Source organism: Passer montanus, unplaced genomic scaffold (assembly GCF_014805655.1).
Source record: "Passer montanus isolate IOZ18808 unplaced genomic scaffold, ASM1480565v1 scaffold12, whole genome shotgun sequence".
Taxonomy (NCBI): domain Eukaryota; kingdom Metazoa; phylum Chordata; class Aves; order Passeriformes; family Passeridae; genus Passer; species Passer montanus.
The window spans coordinates 14,831,898-14,849,801 of NW_024358722.1; positions in this window are offsets into that span (position 1 = coordinate 14,831,898).

Genomic DNA, 17,904 nt, shown 5'->3' on the forward strand with positions numbered 1-17,904 from the left:
TCATCTAGTTTGTTGACATAATGAATCCTACACCCCATGATTAATTACTTGTATTATATTATTATGCCAACCTACATTTACCCTGGCTACTTTCTCAATAATTGCTGCTCTGTGAATGTATTTGAGAGTGCCCCTGTGTGTGAAAGAGAGAGAGCTGGGGCTCAGTTAAGCTGCACACTGCTGTAGTGACTGAGTGTAGGAATTAACAAAATGACCCCTTCTTCATTAAAAATAAGGACTAGAAATAGAAGAAAAATTACCAGTATGGCATGCTACTCATGGCAATTCCTGATGATTTCACCAGTTTTCTAAAACAATATGTATGTCATAAAATATCTTTCAAGTCTAGTTATCATTTTGTACTCAAATTGTTATTTTCCCCTCAGTATCACTATTTACCTAATTATTTAGCTAATGACAGGGTGACCATGGTGATCTTTAAAATGGAAGGTACAGCCTGGCTGCCCCTTTGCTATGATAAAAACCCAATATTTTTAAAAGAGCTATTTTACCATGTGCAGTGATGCAAACTCTACCAGCTTCACAGCACTCCACAGATTTGTCCCCCCCTTCATGTTTGTTAAAGAGTCAGAGAGAGATTATCTCTGTCATTTAATAGAGTCATTCAGCTAATTTTATTTTTCTGTAAAATGGTGAAAGAGACACTATGCAGTTAGCTAACACACATTCTGGAATTCCACAAAATATCCTGCTGTGTTTCTTGCAGCAGCTTCTACATAATCCAATCTCAATATACATTGTTTTCATAATCTCTCTAAAGACATGATACAGAAAATTAGGATATATGCAAGTTTTAATTATGTTTTTAACAGAGCAACTCAGACTACTTCCTCAAATTTTTCCATACTAAAGACACAAAATTTACCATAAATGCTGTCATTAAAAATTATCACCAGAACATTCTTCTTTCTTTAGAGTAATCAGGAGGATATAACCCTGTTTCCAATTATTTGAGCTGACTACCAACTATGAAAAGATGTTATTGTCTTGCATTCTTGAAATTGGTGTAGCTATACATGTTTTTTCTCTGTCAGTACTACCATAACACAGACATGAGGGGCTTTGCTTGTGACTGTCTCAATTTTTATTTGTTTAGAATGGGTCCTGAAGTATCAGAGATACTGGTCAACTTTCCAGTGCTGTGATCCTTAATAACTTGTAGGGCTTTTAGGAAGATATGTCATTCTCTTTTCATCAAGAACCACAGCAAAAACTGTATAATCTTGACACTTGTATTATCAAATTTCTTAATGTTTATTGAGCTTTGGGGTAAGGTCTTTTCCATGGTATAATTTTAATAGTATAGTTTTTATAAAATGGGATGCAATTGCATGCATATATTATCCCAATATTCTTATTAATTCTCTTAAGCAACATAGAAGATTGCATTTTCATTAACTTTGACAGTAAAATCTGTGACACTTTCTTGCTAAATTTCAGAATTTTAAAATTTAATTTTTCTTCCTCATCACTCCATATCAATGCTTTTTGTGTGACTGACATTATCTTTTAAAAATTCTTTTGTACATTAGAGATTAAGTATTCATTTTAATATCATTAAACATACTAGTGAATACTTCTGCAGAATGCTACTAATGTGTAAATAAAATAATTAAAGAAAAAAAAAGGTTTAGATGAAAAAAATATGAATTAACTACATCTGCAAAACTAAAATGTACCTATGCTGTATATGGTAAACTCCCAATGTCCTTTTAATTTTCTGCAAGTATCTACTTCATATAAATAATTTTAAACAACAAAACAAAACAAAAAAATAAACCCCACCAGCCCTGTGGCATCAGAAAATAAAAAGTAAAGCCATTATTTGCTTAAATGAGTTTCAGAACCTTCAATAATTTATCATCAATTTCCCCGAGTTTCTTTGACTTTCTTCATCTTGATCTCTCCTATTATATATATCCACCATTTCAATATGCAGCCAATATTATCATACTCCGAACCAAGTCAGCAGTTTTGACGTCTTCATTTCAATGTCCTTTTCTGTACCTTCAGCAATGTTAATGTTACAAATTACAGGAGGGTGTATTAATAGCCATACCCAAGAAGCAGAAAGAAAAGTGCATTTTTTTAGACTAAGTACTAACTTGGGATTTCCTGGGCCCATTGCGGAGCTGCTGGAGCCCCGGCTCCTCCGTTGTGATGATAATGGATTCCGTGTTGTTGGCTCAAAGGTCGACGGGTCACCGTAAGCTCCTTAATGGACTGTGAAATAACTTTAACTGCATTAACCTCTCTGGATCACATGGGTGGCACCAACATCCACTCCTGAAATTCTCATTCGCTTATAGAGACAATACCATTAGATTATTATATTTTCCTTTTGGAATAGCAATAGGCTCAAAGCAATTATGCAGCTAAGCGTTTCCATTAAGCGAATAGGGCCTTAAAGAAGATTAACTGGAGCTTCTCTGGCATTCAGTATAAAGGTGGAATAAGTCTAAAGATTTCAACAGAATTCAAATCTGCTAAAACCCCTATCTGTGATATCATGGTGATCTAAAGTATGAAGTCATTAGCTGAAACAGCACTGCTGTATCCGAAGGCAGATGCAGTTGGGAGGCTGCCCAAACTGAGCCCCTGACTTCACCCTGCATTTTCCAAGTGTTTGCTCTTAAGAATGTTACAAAATTTGTCACTGAAAAGAGCAGGAGGAAGACTGGCTTCCCACAACACCTTCACGTTATTTTAACCTGTTACCTAAGTCCCATATTTTCTGATTTCTTTCAAAAATGACACCTGCAACCAGGTGCAACACTCATCTTCAGTGCCACTGCAGGGCCATTGCTGATGGAGCTGGGATGATGTGTGGATGCTCAAGCCTAACAGATTTTTAGCTTGCTTAGGAGTCACTGGAAAACCTGGGCACAGGCCTGACTCCAGAACTTCCCATTTGGTTGTGTGGATTGGCAGTTTCCAGGCTGAGAAAACCATGGGTCTATTCAATGTAGCCCTATTCACAGACTGTGCTCTGCTTAAACCTTCAAGTCAATTAAACTTGAGTGTGTGTAATGAGCTAAGGGCTTGCTTAAGTGATGTGATGAAGTGACGTCTTGCATCCCCCAAATTACCCACAAAATAGATTTGCTGTTGGTAGTTCCTTGTGCCAACTCCAATAAAAAGCATATAGGAACAACAGCATGAGCCCAACTTCTAGGTCATAACTGTTGTAGGTGTTATTATAACTGGGTTTTTAACATTAAAAAAAAAACAGTTAAGTGCCCATCCCAAACTCTAGGTACCTTAACACATTAAAAAAACAAACTCAGCACCATCTCCTCAACCACAGCAGAAATACATCTAACATCTAAAGCAATTATGGAAAGTATTATTCTTCAAATATTATGAGGATGTGCCTAATTTGGAAGAAAACCCCATACTTGGAAAAGTTCAAAAACTTTACAAAGTGTAAGATCTTATTATCAGACTATTGGCTCTTAATTTTTTTTTTTCTTTCAGAGAAAATGGAACTTTGGCTAAACTTAATTACTTTTTGTAAAGCTATGAGAAAATATTGCAATAATTAAAAAGTGAAATTAATCTTCATCCATTTCCCTTCACTACCATGAAACTATTGGTTATATAGCTTAACAATCTGTTTCATCATTAAGGTATGAAAAAGCTTTTTTGTTACAGATTTAAATATTTTTTTTTCAATTTGATTTTCCTTGAAATGTAATTTAATTTCTGTAGAAAACCAAAACAATCCACATCTCCAATTAGCAGTCCTGATTACCAGAAAAAATAATTTTCTGATTTTTTTAGACTTTGTATTTTGGTTTTCTTGTTCAATCTTCATACTAATAATGAAAAAGCAGAAATCATGCAATTAAAATTTTATTTATATTTTGCCTTTTGTCTCAGCAGTTCCCAGTATGTTTAGACATTAAGCTCCATATAGATCCAATACAATGGAATCTTGGGTAAAGCCAGGTGATCAATCAGAGCAAATACCTATTTAAATACCCTCTAAAAGAGGGTCTCTCCCTGTGTTTTAACTCTCTTGGAAGCTGAGTTTTGGTCTTTCCCAATTCTGTGAGCCCAGAGTTGAATCCAAAGTGACTTGAGCTTTAGCAAGCCAAGAGGTGTATCTCTATTGCTCTGCTCCGTCTCTTTTTCTCTCCCATTTCTCAGGACCACAGTACTGACTACATTTTCCTGCTATCCCTGCAGCCCCCCGTGACCAGGCAGCTGCCAGCAGACTTGTCAGCTTGTACATGCTATGTGTGAAACTCAATATTTTTTTGCACCTCTAACATACCTTCTGTTCTTTCTTTCTGCCCTCATGGGTACAAATCACATCACTCTCATTTAATTCAACTGACATTTTAACCAATATTAAGGTTTTCCTTGCATTTTTTTTCGTTTTTACTTGGGGGGAGGGTGAATGTTTTTTAGTGTTTGTCATGTCAAGATAGAGATGTCAGCCAAAACCTAATGCATATCTGCACATCTTTGGCAGATGCAGGGTGTAGACTGATTTGCTAGATGGGACCTTATTCTGAGCACCTGCAAGTTTCATGGAAGTTGATGAAAACAACCTAGGAACAGGCCTAGAGAGAGGAAGCTTGGAAATTGTTGTACTTAATTTACCCCGACACCTTTTGCCCACAGCAAGCTTAAAGCAATGACATTTAATAATAACCTGAAAGCTTGGACCTGTCAAGAAATTGCAGTAGCCCAGCAGTGGTGCATTTTGGTCTCACCACTTACAAAACATGGTACAAGTGCAGCAGTAATAAGTCCTCAGAACTACTCTGTGATTTTGTAGTTTCGGCGGATAAGATCATTCCTGTTTTAAATAACATTAACAAACTAACAAACAAAAACAAAAAACCCCCAAACCACCACAAAAACCCCACTGTGAACTGGATTGGGAAATTTGCTGATGTTTAAAACCATTAATTTTTTGCTGGGTCCCTGAAGTCCATTTTCCTTGAATAACGCCAGGGTGTTAGACCAGCCTGAGAAAATGACTTTGAACATGTTGGGGTGGGGGCAGAGACGAAGCATCTTGTTTCCAAAACCAATACTCCAGCGACAACAGCCTAAGTCTGGAGACAGCTGAAGTTATTTCTCTTTGTTACTAAAGCAGAAACAATTTGTTTAATTTAACTCCTGCATAAAAGAGAGATTTCAGAAACAGAAGGAAATAGCGACAAATGCACATCCTCCATTGCTTGTAATAAACCATGGGCACTGTTAAGACTAAGCAAGTTATCACCTCATTTGTTGTGGTCCCCAAAAAGCACAAGAGAAAAAGAGAGCAAATTTTTAAAGGAATTTCAGAGTGACTATAGGAGAATAGAGAAATTATCCTTGCCTTAGAGAAATTTTCCTGTGTTGTGAAGCTCAGGACCAAAATCTACAAGATATCTCAGATCCACCAAGGAGTGCCAGGTAACATTGACCTCCATAGGTTTGCTTGTAGTAACAGCTGGGAAGCGTGGAGAACAGAGGTTGATATTCTCAATGTGTTGTTCAGAGGAAATAGCGGTATCAGATGAACCTCTCTGAAAACTATATTCAAGGGCTATAAATACTGTTAGAAACACAGATTTTTATGAATAAATACAAAATACATCTTATTTAAGTGTTGTTAACTAAGGTCCTAAGCAAGAAACATGTTTTGGAACTTTTCTGAGTGCAAACTAGTAGCAATTCTACACCACACTGCTCACTTTGAGAGCATATTTCAGTGAAATAGAAGAAAAAGTCCAGCAAAAGTCCTTATTCAGCAGGGTCTACTCACAAGGAATTCCTATTGTCAGCAGATTCTCTTTGACCCAGAATAAAATCTTCAAAACATTGCTTGTGGCTTTCTTGCTTATGGCAAGAATGCTAAAGTTTCGGAAAAATCTTGTGATTCTAAAAATGCTAGTTGACATACAAAAGAATAAGCACAAAAGAAAAGCAAGAGATCAGAAAATGCATAAAATTCTGTAGGCCAATCAGCTTCTTTCTATATCCATTTGTAGGTTAGTCAGTGCATTCTAAAAATGTGAAGACAAAATTGTATTATTAAGTAGCAATAAATAGATATTAGTGTGAAAAAAGGAGAACACAGTAATCACAGTAATTAACAATGACTCAGAAATCTCTTCTTCTGTAGGATAAGTTGTCAGTTTTATTAAATGAAGTAGCTTCTTTCAAAGAAATTGCAATTTGACAGTTCTGTGAGGTGCTACTAGACTAAAGAAAAAGTGTTTTTCCAAAACATGCTGAAATCTGGTCTATCTCTATTCAATAAAAACATATTTTAAAACATACAAAATGAGTTTGTTAATTCTGGCCCATGCCTAGAAGGCAAATAACTCCACCACAAAACCACGATTCTGTTATCAAAACCATAAGTATTAACTGTTCACTTTCCCCAAAACAGGACTCAGTGAGTGCAGGCACCGTCAGAGGTGTTTCCAGGTCATGTCAGAAGGATATTTCTGTTGTAATATTAGAAAACTAACACTGTATCATTAAAGTAAATGGAGCCTTAAACTCCTTTAGCTGTCATGAAAAGGAATAAAATGTGGAAATGAGTAAATACTTTCTTGAAGTAAGGCCCATATAGAGCTTGCTTTTTTTTTTTTTTTCCTTTAGTGAAGTGTATTGCAATGAAGAAGTCTGAATTTACTAAAACACTATACATGTATTAATGCCACAGCTCCAGCATGAGTTGTGTATTGTGTATTACATTATAGAAATGGGACAAGATAAGGACAAAACCGTCTATCACTTGCTGACACTAAGATGTGGCAATTGATAGAAATTCATAGGATCTATATCCTTCCTCCTTCATGCCTGGTTTTGAAATATGAACTATAGCAATATTCAAATACGTCAGAGTTTAACACTTGAACTAATCTTAGTGTATCTACTTCAGAACATCTCCATCTGTAATTATTTGTGGGAGGAAAAAAGAATTGAGAAATTCTTTTCCCTGATAGAAATCTAGCCAAATTTAGTCTTCTTTCCCGGTACTATGGGACAAACTTTTTTTTTTTTTGACAACTGGATAAGGCTTATCTTCAGTAATTTGACATATTTACTATATAACGGTGCAGGACTCATTTCCATCAATTAATTTGGTTGACCTGGTTATTTACCTTTCATATCCATGTGTTTTGTACCACACTTTTGATAACTCACACTGAACAGAAAGGCCACATAAGTAATCAAGCAGGTTTACCTGAATCATCTTCCAAGGCAGTGTCTGTTGGGCACCATAAATCCTGTCTCAGCGTCCACTGACAGTGTAGGCCTTTATGGCTCATTCTTTAAATGAGCTGTTTGGCTGCTGGCTTCAGTACGTAAGACTGACATAAATTTGCATGTCAATGCAAGTTCTTCTTGCCTTCAAAACCCAGTGTTTGGTTCTCTTCTACCTTAATTTTATGATACACTGATGAGTGCATTAGTTCTACATTCAGATACTACATACCTACAGTAAATATTGAAAATTTCACACATCAGTCCAAAAACACCTAGTTGAATTAGGGAGATTCATTCTAAATAGCCACTGACAGTTTATGGACAATGCACATTTTAGTATTCTTAGATGAAGCTAAATCCAGCATGCTGATTATAAAAGTAATATCTATTTCCTCACCAAATAGAATGCAGATGATTTCCTCACCAAAGAAATTGCCTGTGGCTAAAGTGGCAAATCTATGTAACATGCTGAATGTAAAGGACATGCCAATCTGGACAAAAACTTCTCAGATCCTCTCTGTTTTCAGCCTTCAACTGAAGTGTAAATCTTCCAGTATCTGTGTGAACATCAGATTATGTACCATAATAAAATAATTCATTATACTTATGTTTCTTGAAAGAACCTTGAGGATTATTTATACATTACTACATGTTTTTTACATTATTTTAAAATCATAAATTGCTTCATTGGAACCATTTTCTTACTGGCATGCATAACCATGTCATGATGTAGTGCTAAACTGGCCAATCTGTCAACTGCCAGTTTGGTTGTGGCTTTTTTGTTTCATAAATAGAAGTCTTAATGGAGAGAAATGTAGGCTGGCAAGAGTTTCCCTTGGATCTCAGAAATTCTGATTAGACACAAAAGCTTCACTGTCAAAAGCAAAAAAAAAAGTAGCAGTATCATTTTTCGTTTTTGGAAGCTACTAATCTTTGAGCTTTGGGAACACTTGCCAGCCTTTATGAGGTGCAATTAATGTTCCTAGTCTGAACATTTTTTGTGCATTCATCCTGTATATTGCATTAATTTCTAGTCCCATTTCACTGAAAAATAGGTTCTTAAAGGCCAAAAATGTACAAAGAACAGTAACAAAGCTGGACAAGGCTTGTTGTGTGTTTTGCAATAGGAATGGCTCAGCCAAGAAGGATTCCTTGGGCTGGCAGGAAGGTTACTGAGGGAGCTACAGCTCCACAGGCTCACGGGCTGTACAGGGCAAATGCTCTAACAGGGTACATCATACCAGAATAAGATGACACCATGTGAAGCAATCAAATACCTGGTTCAAAATAACTGAAGATTTCATTTCAAATGTGCACCTAGGCTATGGAGTCACTAATTTGATTCACAAGAGAGTAAATTATTTAGGAGAGTCTTGTTCATTTTTACCTAACAACCCACAGTTTAGCTTTCAGAATGACTAATGTTATGTGTCCTCCTCTGTTTCCAAAGAGCCAGGAGACTGTGTTTATGCTTGAGGAGAAGAGCCGTAATTTAAATTCATCTAAATCAGATAATCTCCAGTGAATACCATGGTCCAGAGCACAATATCTACTACAGCTTTTGATTGCTTTGGTTACGAAGGATGTAACTGCATGGTAAAAAGGTTGAGATATTTTTTCATCCAGTCTGTTGCATAGACATGACCATAAAGAAGTGTATAGTGAAACAGTACAGCATCATAGAGCAGCATGGCAAGACTGGTCTTGACTGTGCCTGCTGGCCTGGAGGATCCACTCTGATGTTGGGAAAGTCATGGCTGTCTAAAGATCCTTCCCAAAAAACAGGCCAAATTAAGTTAGGCAAATGTGCATAAACAGATCAGAAATGTTTCTAGCCCTGCGGCCAGTGAGAAGAGATGCGTGAGCGTGGCTACCCCACTGTTTTGTCCAGTCCTCTGCAAAGACTGGCTGAGCTCCGTGACTCTCACAAGGATATCACAGCAGGCAAGACATTTGCTGAAATCTTTCTCAGATGCCAATTCACAAGCAATCAGCCAAAATTAATGGATAGCTGATCCTGGCACTCCTCAATACCTCACAGTAGAAAAAAATTCTCAAAGTATTTAAACTGCTTTCTACTTAATCCCTCCCTCATCTCCTCTGGAGGTACAGCTTCAGTAGTATGAATTATGGCAGCTCTGCCTTCAGAAACCAGGATGGTAGAGATATGTGGAATGTAATTGGTTGCCTTTCTCCCTCACCATGTTAATGGAAGAAGGTGAGTTTATCTTGGATTCATTATCTTGGGATAAACAGTTGACAAAACCCTAGCAAAGGTAAGACAATTTGTTATTCTCAAATGAGTTAGAAATTGAGTTGAAAGGCAAGGCTTTCCTCAAGACTCCTGTGAGGAAAATATTATTGCACTTGTTTTGACAGGTGGGGAACTGAAATGAAAATATTTGACCATCAAATACATCTGAAGTACTATTTTTTCCCATTATGGTGGACTATACGCATATTTCTCCAGTGCAAAGTGAGATTAAAAAACTGCCATATCAGAACTAGGGCCGCTATCTCTGGTGGTATGAGCTGATGTAACTGCACTGAAGTAAATGTCAAACTGGACTCTGTGGTGTTTTGCATTCATTTTGTACAGGTTCGGTGATAGCACAAGGTGCAAGACAACAGAGGATCAGCACCAGATTCTTAAGGGAGCCAGAAATGTTACTTGGAATTTGGATCCACTTCAACAGTAAAACAGAGTCTGGGGAATTTCCCAGATCTCAGATACAGAAATACTGGTATCTGCTGAGAGACTACAGTCGTTCCCTTTCAAGCTCTATTTGGTTGCTCTGGACCTAGGCTATGATACATTTTTCTGAATTTCCACATATTAAATTCCCTTCAGAGAATGGAAATATATCCGAAATTGTGTAAACACTTCAAGCTAAACAGATATGGGTGATTTACATATACAGATAGATTATATATAACTATGTATATTTCAGCAATCTAAAGCAGAGCTCCTGTTGAAACCAGTAAGAGACAGCCACTGGACACAAAGCAGTGCTTTCCTGTCCCCAGCTAGTTTGCCATATGAATTATCCTCAAAAGACCTTTTTCTGCTGAGGATATATTTTGATGTGAGCTTCTCCATACAACTTTTTTGTATAATCAAGACATATTCCCTAAATACTTATCACCTCTGTAGAGTATAAACAAAATAAAACGGAACACAGTACCAGACCCCCTCAAGGCTCTTGCACCTCGCAGCTGTGGCATCTGAGTGTATCCAGTATCAATTACGAAATTTAGGTGGAAAGCACTATGGTCAGCAAGGCCAAAGTGGATTCAATTATTGATACAGCTGCATTAAAGACCCACCCATAAATTACTTAAGTGGACTCTAACAATTATGGAAACTAATGAGAATAATCTTAAGTGGATAGGAACAATCTTACATTATTTTAACATTTTAATCATAGAAATAATATTAAAAAATATTTTTACCACTGAAAAAGTTCTGGGCCCTCTGTTACTTTCAACTTTGTTGAATTTAATGATACAGTTGAAAAACTGGCAAAGTCGAAGGTAAGCAGATCTGTTGTTTGCCATGTCTTTTATCTTAAAGCCACAGTATTTTGGATGATAGAGTAGGAAAGCACACTTCTGCAATGGCAAGAATGATTATTAGCAGACAAGAATTTGCCTTGGCACTGATGACTGGTCTTAAGTCTACCGGACAGTGAAAGATCAGCTTTTCCTTTTCACTGAAATACTCCAAGCGTGCTGAACTCCCTGACAGCACAAAACAAACAAGCAACACTTCTGAAAAATAAAAAGACATACTTTTTAAAAGAAAGATATCTGGGATGCATTAAGTATCTGGAAATACACTGCTTTGTGCAGTGATAATCTTCTGACTTAGCTTCAAAAAGTGGAGTTGAATTCTAGGTGTAGAAATTACTTTCAAAGTTTTCTTAGGAGCTTGGACTCAATTTACTGGTGACATAAGACACATAAACCTGCACTTGAGGCAGAAGGTATGATCTGAGCACACACATTGCATGTATTGGCTCTTACTGTATGGTTAATAACTCTGAAATTCAAGACTTTGAAAGTAGCTCTTATGTGCAGGAGTACGGGCAATCAGTTTCAGAAATCTGGATGAAAATATAATTATAATTTAGCCCCAGGACTCAGGCCTGTCTTTAAATAGAGACAAGAAAGTGTTGTGTTCTAATGAAAAGAGCCCCAGTCAAGTTTATGGAAGAACTCCCACTAAAGTAACTAGAATCAGGATCAAAGCCATAGTCTAGATAACCAACAAAATGTAAAAACATTCTTATTTGTGCCAGTGACGGTGCAGCACCCAAATGGAGCATTTCCAAAATTACATTTTCGAACTGTTATTTTCCTCTCTTGGTACATGTGAATATGTAATAAACACCATCTTTTGTGATTGGTAGTAACAATTAGTATTTACCTCAGGAGACAAAGTGTGGGGCTTCAATCTGCCTCTTAAGTCTTTTATCACAAACTTGGTGCTCCCTGTACAACACGTGCCAAGAGATCACTGGTGGAGGATAGCCTTGCCTTGCTACTCTTCATACCAAGGAAACCTTCCCAGCTGTAACTATGAAAGCTGAACCAGGACAATTGGGTCTAAGGCAAATAACAGGCCTGGAGGATGTCTGGTCCCCATGATGGAATACAGGCTTGTAAAGTGTGATATAAACTTCAGAATTCATTAACATAAATACTATTTCCCTTCTACACCAGAGTTTGTATGAACACTTTCCCTGTGTTTAACCTGTTGCAGAATCAATTCTTAGCCTGTGTGGGGCTATATACACAGATAATTTAATCCAGAAGTATGGTAATTCCTTCACTCTCTGTTTTATACAAAATCTAAAAGTATTTGAATTTCCTTTTTTAACTGGGAAGTTAAGCTGGTATTCTCTTAAGAGTTCTAACCATATACTGATGAAGGAATAAAAAGTTCATCTGTAAAGTGTTAACTAGAAGATTTTTATTGCTTTTGATACCAATACCAGAGTTTCACACATATTCTTCACACAGATTCCTGCCCCCTTCCTAAGAAGTGAGCTGGACATAAGTCACATCTGGAAACTCATTACTGGGTTTACAAACCTGAGACAAATTCACCATCTCTGCCTTTTCTAAAATGGTGATGTACAGATCTTGGAGCTGGTCCAAAACCCAGGTAAATCAGTAGAAAAATGTCTATTGACTTTCACTGTAATTTTTAATCAGGACAAAGGCAAATAGGAGTGTGTCCAGTGATGTCCCTCAAAACATTAATAAAGAAAGACAACATGAATATATCTTGTAAAAATATCAGATTGCTAAAGCCTAAATTGCAGCATACAAGGATATACTTAAAATTTGCTCAATTTTATTTCATTCTTCGGTCCTGTGAGGGGCAAGATTAGGATACCCTTTGAACACCAGCATATTTAAGTGCATATGCCCCTGTACAGTGATCTTCAGAAGCAATGTTCAGTAGAAGGATATTTCTCATCCATGGCTGCTTTTGCTGGTCTTAAATCCTTTCAAACTTGTTCTTCGGGGTTTTAGCCCATATTGACCAATTAGAAATCAACTTGGCCCTTAGCTGAAGGCAGCAAACAAGACCACTTCACACCTTCTTATTTTTCCTCTCCACTGGCCACTGTCATGGACACAGCAGTAGACCAGACACACCTTAGGCTTCAGCCAGTAGGACAGCTCCCATGTGTCTGCTTAATAATCCCTTTTTCATTCTATTACAATGTAAACTGCATTTGATTTTTTTTTTTTTTTATATTTTGATGGCAGCAGTTGATACTGCTGCTAAAATTGGGCATCTCATTTCCAAAGGCATTCTGGGGCTGGAAACAAAACAAAAAGGCAGCAAAGGAAAGGAAAGCTTTTTGACTCTCCTCCTGGCTATGAGGAATGGAGGATGCTTTGCACCATCTCAAAAAGAGAATCAGGAAAGGACTTCTTCCTGAAATGCTTGTTGCCAGCACCAGTTGGCCCCTTAGTCAGAATTAGATAAGATGCAGCTGTAGCTGTCCCAGCTGCATAGTTCCCTTTGGCATTAAATGCACAGGCAGCCGGTACAGTGCACTTACCAGGCTGGAAGGTGGATGGAACGAAGATAAAACATAAGGAGGAAAGACTAAATAAAAGCACTGATCAGCAGCAAAGCATTGCAATCACATTACACACTCCATAACAGGGGATCACAGAGTTGAATATTACATTATTCCATTCCCAAAGAGCTTTCCTGTACAAGGAAATATCTCTATCTTCTCTCTGTCTTCTCTTTCAACCCTGTCCAGCTTTATGAATAATCTATTATTTTTTTCTCTACTAAAAAGAAAAAAAGTTTACATGCTGCAGAAAGGAAAGTGCAGACCTTTGTTATTAATGTCATAGAAATACAAATATGTCCACCTAAGAAAGGAGTCTTCATTAACTCCCACAGCCCAGAAAATTAAGGCACGGCTCATCAGGATCTGTGCATGCTGTTGGCTAAATTGCAAGGGACTAGTTGAGTTGCTGGGGTTCATAATGCTGATAGAGCGGTTTCCACGTGAATGAAGGATAAACAGCGATTAATTTCAGCCAATAAATAATGGTTTGAGACCCATATTGAAAGAGGAACAATTACTTTTCCATTTTTCCTGCCAAATGAGCTGATAAGAGAAAACAGGGGAGTTGGCCACGTAAATCAGTCTTAATTTTATCTTCCCCATTAAAAAGCAGCCATTAAGACCATCTTCGGCTCATTTCATCCTCTTCTTGTTTCACTTTTTCAATTTGCACAAAAGGGGGGAGTTTGCTCGTCATAAAATTTCACTTTGGCCAACCTATCATTTGCATCTGAGCCAATAAATAGCAATTAGCATAAACATTTAAATCAGGAACTGGAACAAATTCTTGTTCCCCAAGCAAGCTGTTAAATTACTGCATTTCACTATATATAAGAAGTGTTAGAAACAAGATCTGCTGGGCACAATTATCCCTTTCAAACAAGACATGCTGGAAATAAAAAAAGAAGAGAACTACCTTGCTGGGCAACTTTCTTGCTCGTGGTCAATGAGCTTAATCGGTACAGAGAGAAGGTGTTCCATTAATGATGTTTAACAAAGCCTTATTTCAAGCTTTCCATCCAAAGGGATTTATTTTATCTTCATCCAAAATATATTCCCCAGGAATGAATTTAATTTGCGCTGGTGTTACATCATCAAATTAAATTTTTTTGGTCTATTTTCCCCCACTATGCTAAAATGTGCATATCTTTACATCCTGGTGAGCCTGAGCTTTGCAAGACTTTCTTTCTTGCAGGCTGTTAATTACATCAACACACATCCAGTGAGCAACAACTCTGACTGCTTATGATATGATAAATCAACTCTGTAAAAATGCCAAAATAACTCCAGTGGGTTCAAACCACTCAAAAGAAGCTAAGGAAGATCAAGCAGATGCCTTTTCTTTTAGATACATTCTTTGTCACTTGTAAGAATATTTCAACTCTTATGCAATGTTTTTCATCCTCAGAGACTACAACAAGAACCAAGTGGAATTATTCCCATTTGGCAGGTGGAGAACCTATACCACAGACATGAAATGACTTGCAAAAGTAAAACAGAAATTCTATAATGCAGCCACAGTTGATTCTTGGACCCCCAATATATACCTAGTTCTAGGTTTAACTCTTTCCAATGCATGTGCTGAGAAAATTAATGACAGATAAAAATAAATTCTCCCTTAGGGTTATCTGGGCTCCATCTGAACATGACCTATAGACATTATTCTGTAAATGGGAGGAGTTTTGGTGAAAGATGACACAGCACAAAACCTTTTTATGCCAAACTGTACAGGTTAGGTGGCACCTCCATGTAATTCTGTGTAATTCTCTAAAAATACTCTAATTTTAATGAATATAAGATACTGATGAAGATGACTTCAGCTGTGAGTTGTTTTTTTTTTTAGATTGGAGTGTTGGTTGGGAACCAGTACAGTGAAAAGAAGAGGGATAAAAATCAGTACAAAACAAGCAGCAAAACAGAGATTTTGCTTAAGTATTCAGGAATTTTGAAGTGCTGCCTAGGGACAAATGTTGAATCTCTACCAGTGTGCTGCTGCTGTCACTGTCTGTCCTTTGCCTTTTATGAAAAGCTCTTCACCCTTAAGGAGAAACTGCATCAAAATGTCTATAGGACAGCATAGCACAAGATAATTTTTTCTGATGTTAAGTTATGGAAAGCAACAGAAATAATAATTTTTAAGAAGATATTGTACTACGTATAATTTCTGTGTCATTGCACAAAGACAAGGAAAAGCTTCCAAGACTTTATTCATGCCAAATCCCATCAAATGCCAGTCCTTGCTCTTCAGCCTCATGTATTTTCATCTCAACTCACATTCACATAAGAGACAAAATTCCATCTTATAGCTCCAGTGAAATTTTGATTGTTTTGTGTTGATTGCCTTGTTAGAGGCTTGTAGTAAAATAGGTTGAATTCTTTCTGGGTGTGTTTTTCTTGGCGTTATCATCCCCTCTTTATGAACATAAAAACTGAGGGCTGATTTACAGATAGAAGTGTATTATTTAAACTGACAGAGTTAATTAGACCACTTTAGTAAAACTAATACAAAAATATCTCCAGAATCTTATTGTGGTTTGGAAGAGGTTACATTGTCATAAAAGTCACTTGAAAAATTATATACTAACATCCATGTGGTGCATTATACCAGGGTGATTAAATTATTTTTAAAGTAGAGATGACACTATTTCTTGGTGTAAACAGAATTTGTAAATCATGATAGGTTCAGTGATTTGATGTAAGGCCACAGATTAACAGATTCATATCCAAGTCTGGCATTCACAAGGTTTGTTAATATGATAATTTTCTACCTTGTGGAGCAGTTTATTAATAGATCCATTGTATTACCCTGCAACTTTTCTCTTTCTATTTCCGTAAAACAATTATTACAACTATCTCCTAGTAGTGCATCTATCTTTAATTTAGCAGGATAATAAACACGGATGAAAAGAAACATGGAAGTACACCTAACTTATTAACAATAAACATTAGCCTTATTTTAGACAGAATTGATCAAAGAATCTGATCTTCAGTTATAAAATTCAGAAGTACAGTTTTGCAAATGGGTGGGTTGATATCCTGGTAAGTAAATAGATTGGATTCTGGGTGTTCTTTGAGCTTCACAACATCTTTAAAGAACACAAGGTTTGTGGCCTTGAAAAGTGCCTATATGTATTTAGACACTTCAGTGTCTCATCCTTGGAAGTGTGAAGAACCCTTTCTGTACCATGGGAAAGTCTTGATGATGTCAATAACTACATTTAGGACAACCTTCATATAGTTGAAATATAACTATATATAACATGTAGTCCTGTTCATTTTATAGTTGTATTGAATGATTAACAGTTCTTTGCTTGAAACTTATTGAAGGATTTCTGGGAATGTTCCTTTCCAGGTGAAGCTGAATAAATTTAAGTGGGAATATAATGTAAAAGTGGAAGTCTCACATATAGTCAGTTGAAGAGAAGAAACAAAAAGTGGAGGAGACAATAGAGAATAATTGTACTCTCCAACTGTGTACCCTAAAGAGAAAATAAACAAAAGGAATCAAAGAGGGAAGAAATAATCTACCAGTGTGTCCCGTACTTCAATTTAATAAGACCTGTGACATTGCAATAATTTTAATATTGTGATTTTACATGCCAGCAGACTCAGAAGCACGGTGACAGAAATGGGAGCAGTTCTGGCACTTGATAGACAACATGAGATTTCTGAGAAACATTGCTTGGAATTTTGCTTTATATTTACCAGGATTTAGGAGTGTGAAACTAAGAAGGCAAGTCATATATTCAAACAGCATTGATCAAAAATTGCAATGCCTGTTTTTTGAGGGTAAGTATATGAACAACCCCTTGAAATAGATTCAAACAGAAAAATTGGTGTCTAGTGTTATGGAACTGTTTAAGGTCTTTGGAGGCTTTCACGAAATACAGACAGAGAAGACATCTATCAAAGTCCCAGATTCACTGTCAGCTTCCTGTGTTTGAACTACCATTCAACAACTAGTCATGAAATTGACATTTTATTTGAGATCTATGAATTGCTTTTATTATGTTAATTGATTTATAAATACACTATGCAGAGACCAGTAATTTGATGAAAAAACTTGAGCCTTAGTCAGTGCTGAAGACACAGTTTTTGTGAAAAAATATGGATTGACAGATAAGAATCCATTTGTCCCTCTTTATTTAATAATTTCTCACATGCAAATTAAAAGCAAAGTACACATGAAATGCTAAAATATTGAAAGAGTAATATCTCAATGGTCTCAAGGACCATTCTTTTATTTTAGTGAAATTCATAGTGCAAAGAAACAGCATATTGTGGTAAGAAAGTGGAGAAAAACTGTAATTAAAATTCGTTACTCATTTCTTTCACTCTGAGATATAATAGATATTATGTAGGACACAGGGAGAATTTAGAAATCTAAATATAAAGTTGATGTGGTAGGTTTTCAAATAATTCTCAGAAATCTATCCAAGTGCATGATAAACCCCATATTTCATTATCAAAAGAAAAAAAAAACAAAACTGGTACAACCTAGGGAATATCCAGAGTATGATAACCAGGTATGTAAACTTCAGGGATGCAT